The sequence below is a fragment of the Humulus lupulus genome, chromosome 1, assembly GCF_963169125.1.
Source record: "Humulus lupulus chromosome 1, drHumLupu1.1, whole genome shotgun sequence".
Classification (NCBI taxonomy): Eukaryota; Viridiplantae; Streptophyta; class Magnoliopsida; order Rosales; family Cannabaceae; genus Humulus; species Humulus lupulus.
In genome coordinates, this window is record NC_084793.1 from 25,719,744 (window position 1) to 25,732,156 (window position 12,413).

The 12,413-nt window shown below is 37.0% G+C and overlaps 1 non-coding gene across 1 annotated transcript; it reads left to right on the plus strand.

Annotated features, from left to right (window-relative positions):
* The first annotated feature begins 7,981 nt into the window (after positions 1-7,981).
* On the plus strand, positions 7,982-8,088 carry LOC133813727 (small nucleolar RNA R71). Its single transcript, XR_009884729.1, has one exon. It is a non-coding gene; the product is annotated as a small nucleolar RNA R71 (small nucleolar RNA).
* The last annotated feature ends 4,325 nt before the right edge of the window (positions 8,089-12,413 follow it).

The following is a 12,413-nucleotide window of genomic DNA, read 5'->3' on the forward strand; positions in this document are numbered from 1 at the left end:
CAAGTCAAGTATCGGGTCCTATTGTGACTTTCCCGCTACTTGCTCCCTAGGATCACCTCGTGCCGAAAGCAGCAAACACATATATCCACATAATAATGTGGTCTTAAATCACAATATCGCATTTATTCCCTAACGGGCCAAAGTTACAATTATGCCTTTACAACCAAACAGGGCCTGCATGCTTATTGTTTAACGCCCAAAATGTGACTACACTAAGCGGTAGTTGTAGTAAGATCGGGCGGTCGATCCACAAGGAGATAACCTATACTCAAAGATTAGTAGAAAATAACACAAAAATTAGTAACAATAAATGAATAAAAAGATGGAAATGAAAAGAGGTTTGAGATTTTGGTATTGTATTTTTTTGATGAAATGATAAAGTGAGATAGGTGAGATAAATGTAAGATGTAATCAAGAGTTTGAGAAATGGAAAGGTTTCAAAAATCATCCATATGCTTGCTTAGTTACTTGGTTACTTGATTTACAAAAATACACAAGTAAATAGTTCACATCCCAACATTTACTTGGAAAATCTAACATTAAAGTCCATATTCTTTTCTAACAAAAGTCCATTTGAGTTATAAAGTTCTTTACTTTAAAAGCACAATGTTAATCTTATGAAAAATCTAAAAATGAAAAAATACCCAAGGGCAATAATGCAATAGAAGATTAGAAATAAAATTATGTATCAATATTACTTTTACTAATTAGAAGCACATAGAAAGAGCATGACTAATCCTATATACTATTAGCATAAGTAAATAAAGATAACAAAATAAAGATAGAGATGAAAGAACATAAATAACTCAAATATATTACATTAAGAACATTATAAATCAAAGTAGCAAAATAACATCACTTGCATATGGAATCATCCCTAACCTTCCTAGGAAGATTAGGCCATTATGCTCATGATTCTCACAAAATTCTAAGAAGAAAATATGAGAAGAAAGTGAGTGGAAATTTTGCTATAGTTTCTCTACTCTAAAAATTACATACCTATTATGAAGAAAGAGTCCCTATTTATAGAAGGAGAAAATGACTAAAAAGAAATTAAACAAAAAAATGGGGCTTACAAAATAAATCTGAAATATTAATAATAAAATATGATTTTGAAAAATCAAATCTTATTATTAATATTACCCTAGCTATTTTTGTGTATAGTCAAAATGCTCATTTTCTAAAATACCACAAAAACATGATATTTAAAGCTCAAAATAGCAATTTACAAAGCCCAATACCCACAAAACATGGCTGGTGACACAAGAGGGTTTTGATCCATTTTCAGCCAATGAGGGAGTGCCACGTAGGCAGGCTGCTGGGAAGGGGGAGCTTCAGATGGGCCTGCGGATTGGGGTATTTATGCATTTGGGTTGGCTTTTCGTTGGGCTTCACATACGGGTCACTGGTGGAAATATGCATGCTGGGGTCTTTGGCAGGGATTAATTGGTGAGGCAATGGCTACTGGGAACGGGCTGGTACGCTGCCTTGGAGGAGATGATGCAGACAGGTGGCGCGAGACGAGTGGCTGGCAGGCTGGGCAGCTGTTGGCGTGGCGGGTTGTGGCGGTGACACCTGGCGGCTGGGCAAAGAGAAGGAGATCTTGCTGCTGGGCTTGGGCCGAAAAAATGGGCTCCTTCACTTCAATAATGCCACATTCCCTTTTGTTTTTCAGATTTAACTCTTTCTTTCTTTCTTTCTCTTTATGCCAAAATACCAATTAATTCCTACAAAATAACAATAAATTAAATCATGATCAAATAATTTCATCCATAAAATATATCATATTAATTAAATGAAAATAATAATCAAAACTTAATTTATTTTGGCATTTAAAATTAATAAAGGTGCACTTTTCACCTCTAATCACAACCCCCAACTAGCTTATTGCTAGTCCCTAGCAATTCAAGCGAAAAATAAAACTATCAAATTGAATAACCAAGTCAAACCAAGAAAAATCATCTAAGCATTTTCAAATTATCAGCAAGAAGTCATAAATTACTATCTAAGCTAATATAGTTGCGATTTCAGAGTTGTGTGTGTGTGCACCAAACCATCTTCTTTTTATCACAAGTCATAACACAAATAGTATCGAAAAATCTCAAAAGTATAAAGATCTCAACTCCAAATTCCTCACGGGCATTGAAAGTATTTGTATGGGAAGGATTACACTCTTGGAGTTGGAAATGTAACAGTTTTACGCTCAAATGAGAAAAGATAAACTTTTTAGGACAATCAATTTGAACAAGTATTGATCACAAGATAGACAAATCAACTTATTGGAATTCAAATGACAAACAACCTTTGGGATTTACATGAGGAAACTCCAAGAACAAAATGACAACTAACCAGAAATGATAAATAAGAAAATGAACTATAATGATAATAATTTTTTTTTAATACAATTACACAAAATAATGGAAATATATATTTTTTAACAACTACAAAATAATAGAAGGAAGTGTTGCTCTTGTTCTCTTTTTTTTTTTTCATTTATCTATTATTTTCTTTTTCTTTTGTTTTCTTCTCTTTTTTTTCTTTGTTTTTTTTTTTTTACAAGAGACAACATAAAAATAAAAAGGAAATTACAAATACAATACAATAAATAGAACACAAATTTATTACAAAGACTTATCTTAAATGAAAAACATCCCTCTAGTAAATGTCATGTTTTAAATTCCAAAGATGTGACTTTACCAACTCAAATGATCAATAAAAGTTCAAAAAGTTGTTTTCTCAACTCTCACAACTCACCAAGAAATGAAAAACTTTAAACTTGAAAATTTTCTCAACTATTTGTGTTAACAGCTAATTTATTTATATGTTTGGAAAGTACACAAAAGAACTTTGAAAATCACTTCTTAATAGCTAAACATAGTAAGAACTGACTCAAACCAACAAGTTATACTCATGCTTGGATAATTTTGAGAAAATTTGACTTGAAATTCAACAAGACAATAATGTTTTCCAATTGAATGCTAATGACGTAGCAATAAGATTTTCTAAATGAAAGCCAATGCATGATCACCACCCCCAACCAAAAATCAGACAGTGTCCTCAATGTCAAAATGAATAAGAAATGAAAAAGATAAGGAAAGAGAACACCTGGATGATGATCATGTCCATGAGGCGAGAGCGAAAATAGCCTGGTTACAATACCCCAAAACAAAATACAAAAACGAAAAGCATACAAAAATAAAAGAAAGACAGAAAAATAAAAAGAACAACAACAAACCATTCAGAACTTCAGAGTGCATAAATTGGATCCTTAAGAAGGACCTCTTCAACATGACTCACAATCTCAATGTAATGCTTCAGTCTTTGGCCATTGACTCGAAAAATTCTCCCATCGGTTGGGTCTGTGACCTCAACAGAACCGGTGGGAAATACTTGTTTCATGACAAATGGGCCAGTCCATCGCAATCGCAGTTTACCGGGGTGCAAGTGCAAGCGAGAATCATACAGATGCACTTTCTGATTTGGCTCAAAGTATTTTTGTAGGATTTGTTTATCGTGAGTGATTTTCAATTTTGCTTTATAAATCTCGGAATTGTCATATGCATCGTTTCTCAACTCCTCAATTTCGGACAACTGGAGTTTGTGATTGATACCTGCGACATTCAGATCAAAGTTTAGGGCTTTGATAGCCCAATATGCTTTATGCTCGAGCTCGACAGGTAAATGACAAGCTTTTCCAAAGACAAGGCAATAGGGAGACATCCCAAGAGGGGACTTAAAAGAAGTGCGGTATGCCCAAAGAGCGTCTAGAAGTCGTGTAGACCAATCTTTGTGGTCGGGATTTACCGTCTTTTCCAGAATGTGTTTTATCTCCCTATTGGCTAACTCGGCTTGACCATTGGTCTATGGATGATAGGCATTTGCAACTTTATGAAGTACACCGTACTTGCGCATAAGAGCCTCAAAGGATTAGTTGCAAAAATGAGTGCCTTGAGCACTGATGATAGCGCGAGGGGTACCGAACCTTGATAACACATTTTCTTTCAAGAATTTGACAACTGTAGCGCTATCATTGGTTCGACATGGTACAACCTCGACCCATTTGGAAACATAATCCATAGCGAGAAGAATGTAAAGGTAGCCAAAAGAAGGTGGAAATGGTCTCATAAAGTCTATCCCCCAACAATCAAATATTTCGATAACAAGAATTGGGTTCAAGGGCATCATGTGCCGATGGGATAAGGATCCTAACTTTTGGCACCTTACACAAGAACGACTGAAATCATTGGTGTCTTTGAATAGAGTGGGCCAGTAAAGATCGCATTGTAAGGGCAATAAGTGACCACCACAAGCATCATTGTGGCAAAAATTCAGCACACTAGACACCGCATCATCGTGGATGCATCTTCGCATGATTTGGTCAGGGCAATACTTGAATAAGTATGGGTCATCCCAAAAGAAATTGCACACCTCGACCAGAAATTTGCGTTTGTCTTGTGAACTCCATTCAGATGGGAGTTCACCTGTTACTAAGTAGTTTACAATGTGAGCGTACCATGGCAACTTAGCAACAGAAAGCAATTGTTCATCGGGGAAATCGTCGTGAATAGGTGGACCATCAGCGGGATCACTGAATTCAAGTCGGGACAAGTGGTCCGCAACGACATTTTCAGCACCTTTCTTGTCTTTGATCGTTATATCAAATTCTTGCAGGAGAAGGATCCACCGTATTAATCGTGCCTTAGCATCCTTTTTGGAAAGGAGATACTTAAGGGCGGAGTGATCTGTGAAGATCGTAATAGGCGATCCAATCAAATAAGAGCGGAATTTGTCAAGAGCAAAGACAACGACAAACAACTCTTTTTCAGTAGTGGAATAGTTCATTTGAGCACTATTGAGAGTTCGGCTTGCATAATAGACAACAAAGGGTTTCCCCTCCCTTTGTTATCCTAGCACAACTCCCACAGCAAAGTTGCTGGCGTCACACATGATTTCGAAAGGAAGACTCCAATCAGGTGACTGAATGATGGGACCGGAAGTGAGTGAATTGACAAGTGTTCGGAATGAGTCCTCACACTTAGGTGTCCATTCAAAAGTGGCATCTTTGGCTAGGAGGTTGCTTAGCGAACGGGCAATCATTGAAAAATTTTGTATGAACCTCCTATAGAAACCAACATGACCAAGAAATGACCTAACGTCTTTGACAGACTTAGGAGTTGGCAGGTTGGAGATAAGGTCGACTTTGGATTGTTCAACCTCAATTCCTTTTTCAGAAACAATGTGGCCTAAGACTATGCCAGAAGATACCATGAAGTGACATTTTTTCCAATTGAGGACAAGTCCTTTCTCGATGCATCATTTTAAAACAACTTCAAGATGAAGAAGACATGTCTCAAAGGAGTTTCCAAAAACCGTTAGGTCATCCAAGAATACTTCCATTGATTTTTTGATCATGTCACTAAAGATGCTCATCATGCATCTTTGGAAAGTAGCTGGTGCGTTACACAAGCCAAATGGCATACGCCGGAAAGCAAAAGTGCCAAAGGGACAAGTGAAAGTGGTCTTATCCTGATCCCCTAATGCAATCTCAATTTGATAGTAGCCAGAATAGCCATCAAGAAAGCAATAGAAAGGATGACCAGCTACACGTTCAAGAATTTGATCAATGAATGGGAGTGGAAAATGATCTTTGCGGGAGGCGGAATTTAATTTTCTATAATCGATGCACATGCGCCACCCCGTCACCGTTTTTGTGGGGACAAGGACCCCTTTTTTGTTTTGGATAACGGTGACACCAGATTTCTTGGGCACGAATTGAGTAGAACTGACCCATTTGCTATTTGCTACCGGGTAAATAATACCAGCGTCTAGCAATTTCAAAACTTCATTTTTTACAACCTCCTTCATCGTGGGGTTCAGTCGCCGCTGAGGGTCTCTTCGAGGGATGGCTTCATCCTCTAGATTGATTCGATGGGAGCAAATTAAAGGGCTAATACCTTTGATATCAGCAAGCGTCCAACCTATCGCAGATTTATGTGTTCGCTGTAGCTCGAGTAACTGCAATTCTTGAGAATTTTGAAGGTTGGATGAGATGATAACTGGAAAGGTTTCACTGTCTCCCCAGAAGGCATGTTTCAAACCCTCAAGAATTTGGGTCAATTGAACAGTTGGAACCTCTTCGGCTGAATTTTTTGGCTGTGCCCTCTCGCGAGGTAGCTCTTCAAAGCGAGGTTGCCAAAACTGAGTCCTTCTATGGCGTGAGTTTATGCGATCTGATATTGCAAGAGTAGACTCAATAGAACTGGGACTTTCATTGTCTGACAGAAGGAGGAGTTCATCAAGATTATCAAAGTTGTTTTGCAATTGAACCTCCTCAGGAATTAAAGAGTCAATCATGAATGTTTGGTAGCATTCATCATCTTCTCGGGGTTGTTTCCCGATGTGGAAGATATTGTCTTCAAGAGTCATGTTTCCAAACGATATCTTCATGAGACCATTCCAACAATTGATCAAAGCATTTGCAGTAGCAAGGAATGGTCTGCCGAGGATAATAGGAATTTTAGACTCCATGTTCACCACAGATTGGGTATCAAGAATTAGAAAATCCACGGGGTAATAGAATTTTTCAATTTGAAACAATACATCCTCAACGATACCCCTAGGCTTTTTGGTGGAACGATTAGGAAGCTGTAGTACAACAAATGTTGGCTTCATTTCTCCAAGACCGAGTTACGAGTATACAGAATAGGGAATGAGATTGACACTCGCGCCAAGATCAAGTAAGGCTTGGCTGACTTCATGGGTCCCAATTTGGCAAGAAATGGTGGGACAACTGGGATCTTTGTATTTCGGCGGTGCCTTTTGTTCAATCACTGCACTCACTTGCTCGGTCAAGAAAGCAGTCTTCTTGACGTGGTGCTTCCTTTTTGCAGTACAAAGATCCTTGATGATTTTGGCATAAGCGGGCACTTGTTTAATGATGTGAAGCAAAGGAAGATTAATCTTCACTTGTGTCAAGTGCTCAAGGAGTTCAACTCGGTTATCAGGAAGTTTCCCAGCAGGTTTCAAAGCCTGGGGAAATGGTATCTTTGGAGTGGCATTGAGTGGTGGATTTTCGGAAGTGACTTTTGGAATACTGGGAGAGTTGGATTTTATGGGTGGGTCTGGAAAAGTTTTACCGCTTCTCGTCGTGATGGCATTCACTTCCTTGACGTTTTGATCATTTGGATTTGAAGATTGGCCCATGTGTTGGCCTTGAACACTGAATTTCGGTTGGGAAGGAAGTTTGCCTTTTTCCAGAATGGCCAAGGATTCAGTCAATTTTGAGAATTGACATTTCATTTCCTTGATTTCTTCCATCATTTGGTGATTAAGTTTGGATTGTTCCTCCATGAATGCATGAAGAGTATTCTCGAGAGGATTTCGTTGTTGAGGAGCAATGTATTGAGGTACATAATATGCCTTTGATGGTTGAACTTGTTGCTCATTTCTCCATTGGCCTCCAGACGATTGAGCTTGGTTGGAATCTCTCCAATTTAAATTTGGGTGGTTTCTCCAACCAGGGTTGTGCGTATGGGAGAATGGCTTGTTATATACCCCTAAGGCATTGCATTGCTCCTCATAAAACCCCCTCATTTCATTCAAAGCTAAGCAGTCCTTAGCTAAGTGCTTCGTCCCTCCATAAACAAAGCAAGGTTCTTGCGGTTCCGCTTGAGCGATCATGTGCGATTTTTGGCTATTCTTCGTCATTAAGACCTCAAACTGCTTTTTCAAAGCTTCGAGTTAGGCCTTAACACTATCCTCTTCTCAAAGTTGATAGATCCCAGATGGTTTGTGTCGGTTGGTGCTGTCAGTAGCACTTGGACCAGTCCAGGTGTGAGACTTTTTCGCAGTTTCTTCGAGATATTCAAGAGCATCGTCTGGCTCTTTTTCGAGGAATTCACCATTGCATAGCATTTCTACAAACTGGTGCTCACGACCCGTGAGGCCTTCATAGAAGTAACTGACCAAACGCTAGTTCTCTTATCCATGGTGTGGGCACTGATTTAACAGATCTTTGAATCTTTCCCAGACTTGATAGAATGTTTTATTGTCCTTTTGGGAAAATGTGGAAATCTGTCGTTTTAGATTGTTGGTCTTATGGTTGGGGAAGTGTTTCAGAAATAAAGATTTGGTCATCTCCTCCCATGTTCCAATCGACCTAGGTCTCAAAGAGTACAACCAGCTTGTGGCTTTGTCCTTCAAGGAGAAAGGGAAGAACTTCACTCGCACATCATCGACATTTTCGGCTCGGTTATAGAATGTGGCTACCACCTCCTCGAATTCTCTGATATGCACGTATAGGCTTTCGTTTTCCATTCCATGAAATGTGGGCAAGAGTTGAATCATGCCAGGTTTAAAGTCTAATGCGGGCATATTAGGAGGGAAGATAATGCATGAAGGTGTGGAAGTGCGAGTAGGATGGAGGTAGTCATTGAGAGTTCTTGGTTGGATTTCATCATTGCGAATGGGTTATTATCAGCGAAAGTTTGTGGAGAAGCAGGATTTGTGGAAGGAGTTCCGGTAGGAGTGGCAGATGAATTGGAAGAAGTGTCACTGGAAGTTTCGTGATGATTCATCCACTCTCGGAAATCAGAATTAGATTTATTTTATGTCTCTTTTTTTTATTGATTTTTTTTTGTTAAACTTATTCCCAGGTAGATTTGGAGGGTTTCAGGTGATCTCCAACGCCTTACTAGAACTCCCCGAGATTACTGAGTAAGTATGGTGGATCACAAGTCAACCTTTTCGACCAAACAACCTTTAAGCAGAATGAAATTGCTAATTTTGACAGAACAAGCTTGGTTTTCTTATAGTGATAAGTTCAACAATGTAATAGTGCAAATGTAGATGCGCGAAATGTTCCCAGGCCGATTGGGAAGGTTGCCAAGGTACCGCTTTAGGCCCACACTTGCCTAGACAGAACTCCTCGAGGTTCCCAGGTAAGTGTGGAGGGTAACGCTATCACAAACCTTATTTAACAACCAATCTTTCTAGACAGAACAATATCGGTTTCTACCATTTGTAATATTACACAATTGTTCCCAATACTAAGCGTTTTATGATTGACATTTTATGAACAATTTTATGCTCTTTTTTTTTTTGTTTTTTTTAAACTTAAATTCTAAGGAAAACTAATGCAAAAAGAAAAAAAAAAAGGAAAATCCTAAACTAAGCAACAAAATAAACAACACAATAATAAAATCAAGAAAAGAAAATTAAAGTGAAGATAGAATAACAAGCTTAATCTCTTTTTTTTTTTTTAAATATGTATTGAACTAGAAAAATAGAATAGAAATTAAGAAAGAAAAATGGAGTAAGAATTAGCTAAATAGAAAAAAAAATTATATAAATATATATATGAGTTTTTTTTTTTAACCAAAAGAGAGGAAAATGGGAAAAAAAAAAAGAAATAAAGATAGAAATAGGAATAAATAATTATTTTTTTGTTTCTGGTTTTTTTTAGTTACTTTTATTTTATAGATATGTATATATATATTTTTGTTACCGAAAAAAAGTAAAAGAAGAGAAGAAAAATATATATATATATAAATAAAGAAATATATTTTTTTTATGATATTTTTTTTTAGTTTTTTTTCTTTTTATTTTTGTTATAATAATAATCTAATTAATTAAAAATTAGTAAATAAAAAAAACTATACTAACACAATATTTATTCCAACAAAAACACAAATAAAGTTACTAATATTTTTGTAAAAATTTCACTAAACCTTTGAAAATTACCTCCCCGGCAACGGCGCCAAAATTTGTTTAACGCCCAAAATGTGACTACACTAAGCGGTAGTTGTAGTAAGATCAGACGGTCGATCCACAAGGATGTAACCTATACTCAAAGATTAGTAGAAAATAACACAAAAATTAGTAACAATAAATGAATAAAAAGATGGAAATGAAAAGAGGTTTGAGATTTTGGTATTGTATTTTTTTTGATGAAATGATAAAGTGAGATAGGTGAGATAAATGTAAGATGTAATCAAGAGTTTGAGAAATGGAAATGTTTCAAGAATCATCCATATGCTTGCTTAGTTACTTGGTTACTTGATTTACAAAAATACACAAGTAAATAGTTCACATCCCAACATTTACTTGGAAAATCTAACATTAAAGCCCATATTCTTTTCTAACAAAAGTCCATTTGAGTTATAAAGTTCTTTACTTTAAAAGCACAATGTTAATCTTATGAAAAATCTAAAAATGACAAAATACCTAAGGGCAATAATGCAATAGAAGATTAGACATAAAATTATGTATCAATATTACTTTTACTAATTAGAAGCACATATAAAGAGCATGACTAATCCTATATACTATTAGCATAAGTAAAAAAAGATAACAAAATAAAGATAGAGATGAAAGAACATAAATAACTCAAATATATTACATTAAGAACATAGTAAATCAAAGTAGCAAAATAACATCACTTGCATATGGAATCATCCCTAACCTTCCTAGGAAGACTAGGCCATTATGCTCATGATTCTCACAAAATTCTAAGAAGAAAATATGAGAAGAAAGTGAGTGGAAATTTTGCTATAGTTTCTCTACTTTAAAAATTACATACCTATTATGAAGAAAGAGTCCCTATTTATAGAAGGAGAAAATGATTAAAAAGAAATTAAATAACAAAATGAGGTTTACAAAATAAATCTGAAATATTAATAATAAAATATGATTTTGAAAAATCAAATCTTATTATTAATATTACCCTAGCTATTTTTGTGTATAGTCAAAATGCTCATTTTCTAAAATACCACAAAAACATGATCTTTAAAGCTCAAAATAGCAATTTACAAAGCCCAATACCCACAAAACATGGCTGGTGACATAAGAGGGTTTTGACCTATTTTCAGCCAATGAGGGAGTGCCACGTAGGCAGGCTGCTGGGAAGGGGGAGCTTCAGATGGGCCTGCGGATTGGGGTATTCATGCATTTGGGTTGGCTTTTCGTTGGGCTTCACATACGGGCCACTGGAGGAAATATGCATGCTGGGGTCTTTGGCAGGGATTAATTGGTGAGGCAATGGCTGCTGAGAACGGGTTGGTACGCTGCCTTGGAGGAGATGATGCGAATAGGTGGCGCGAGACGAGTGGCTGACAGGCTGGGCAGCTGTTGGCGTGGCGGGCTGTGGCGGTGACACCTGGCGGTTGGGCAAAGAGAAGGAGATCTTGCTGCTGGGCTTGGGCCGAAATAATGGGCTCCTTCACTTCAATAATGCCACATTCCCTTTTGTTTTTCATATTTAACTCTTTCTTTATTCTTTCTTTCTCTTTATGCCAAAATACCATTTAATTCCTACAAAATAACAATAAATTAAATCATGATCAAATAATTTCATCCATAAATATATCATATTAATTAAATGAAAATAATAATCAAAACTTAATTTATTTTGGCATTTAAAATCAATAAAGGTGCACTTTTCACCTCTAATCACTTATCCAATACTCATAAACATACATTTCACATAATCATGCATATCACACCATTAATTCACCCAAATTCCAATTATTCCCTCCCAGCACACTAATCAAGGCCCTTAAGCCTTATTAGTAATTTTGGGTCGTTGCATCTTCTATCCTTGGCAAAGGATACTTGTTCTTGATTGTTAGCTTATTCAGTTCTCTGTAATCAATACACATTCTCAGAGAACCATCCTTCTTCTTCACAAACAGAACTGGCGCTCCCCAAGGTGAGAAACTAGGTCTGATAAAACCTAAATCCAACAGCTCTTGCAACTGTACTTTCAATTCTTTCAACTCAGCTGGGGACATTTTGTAAGGTGCTCTAGACACTTGCTCCGTCCCTAGTGCCAGTTCTATCACGAACTCTATTTTTCTGTGTGGTGGCGATCCTGGCAAATCTTCCAGAAACACATCCAAGAATTCACAAACTAATATGGTCTCTTCTGGTCTCACTGGCATGACCCGAGTGGTGTCAACCACACTGGCTAAGAATCCAATGCAACCTTCTTGCAATAGGTCTCTAACCCTCCAAACAGAAATCATAGGTATGCGAGGTCCATGCACAGTACCAACAAACATAAAAGGATCCTCACCTTCAGGCTCAAAGGTGACCATCTTCCTTCTGCAATAAATGGTTGCCCCATACTTTACCAACCAATCCATACCCAGAATCATGTCGAAGTCAGTCATGACTAACTCTATCAAATCCACTGACAACTCTCTACCCTCCACTGTCACTGGCAAAGATCTTACCAATCTCCTGGATACCACTAATCAAACCCCATAGCATAATAATCACATGGTCTACACAGTCTATCTATAATAATACTAGCAACAAAAGAATGTGTAGCACCAGAATTAATCAAAACATTATAAGGGATTCCGACACTAAGAATCTGACCTGTAACTACTGAGGGTGAAGCCTCAGCTTCT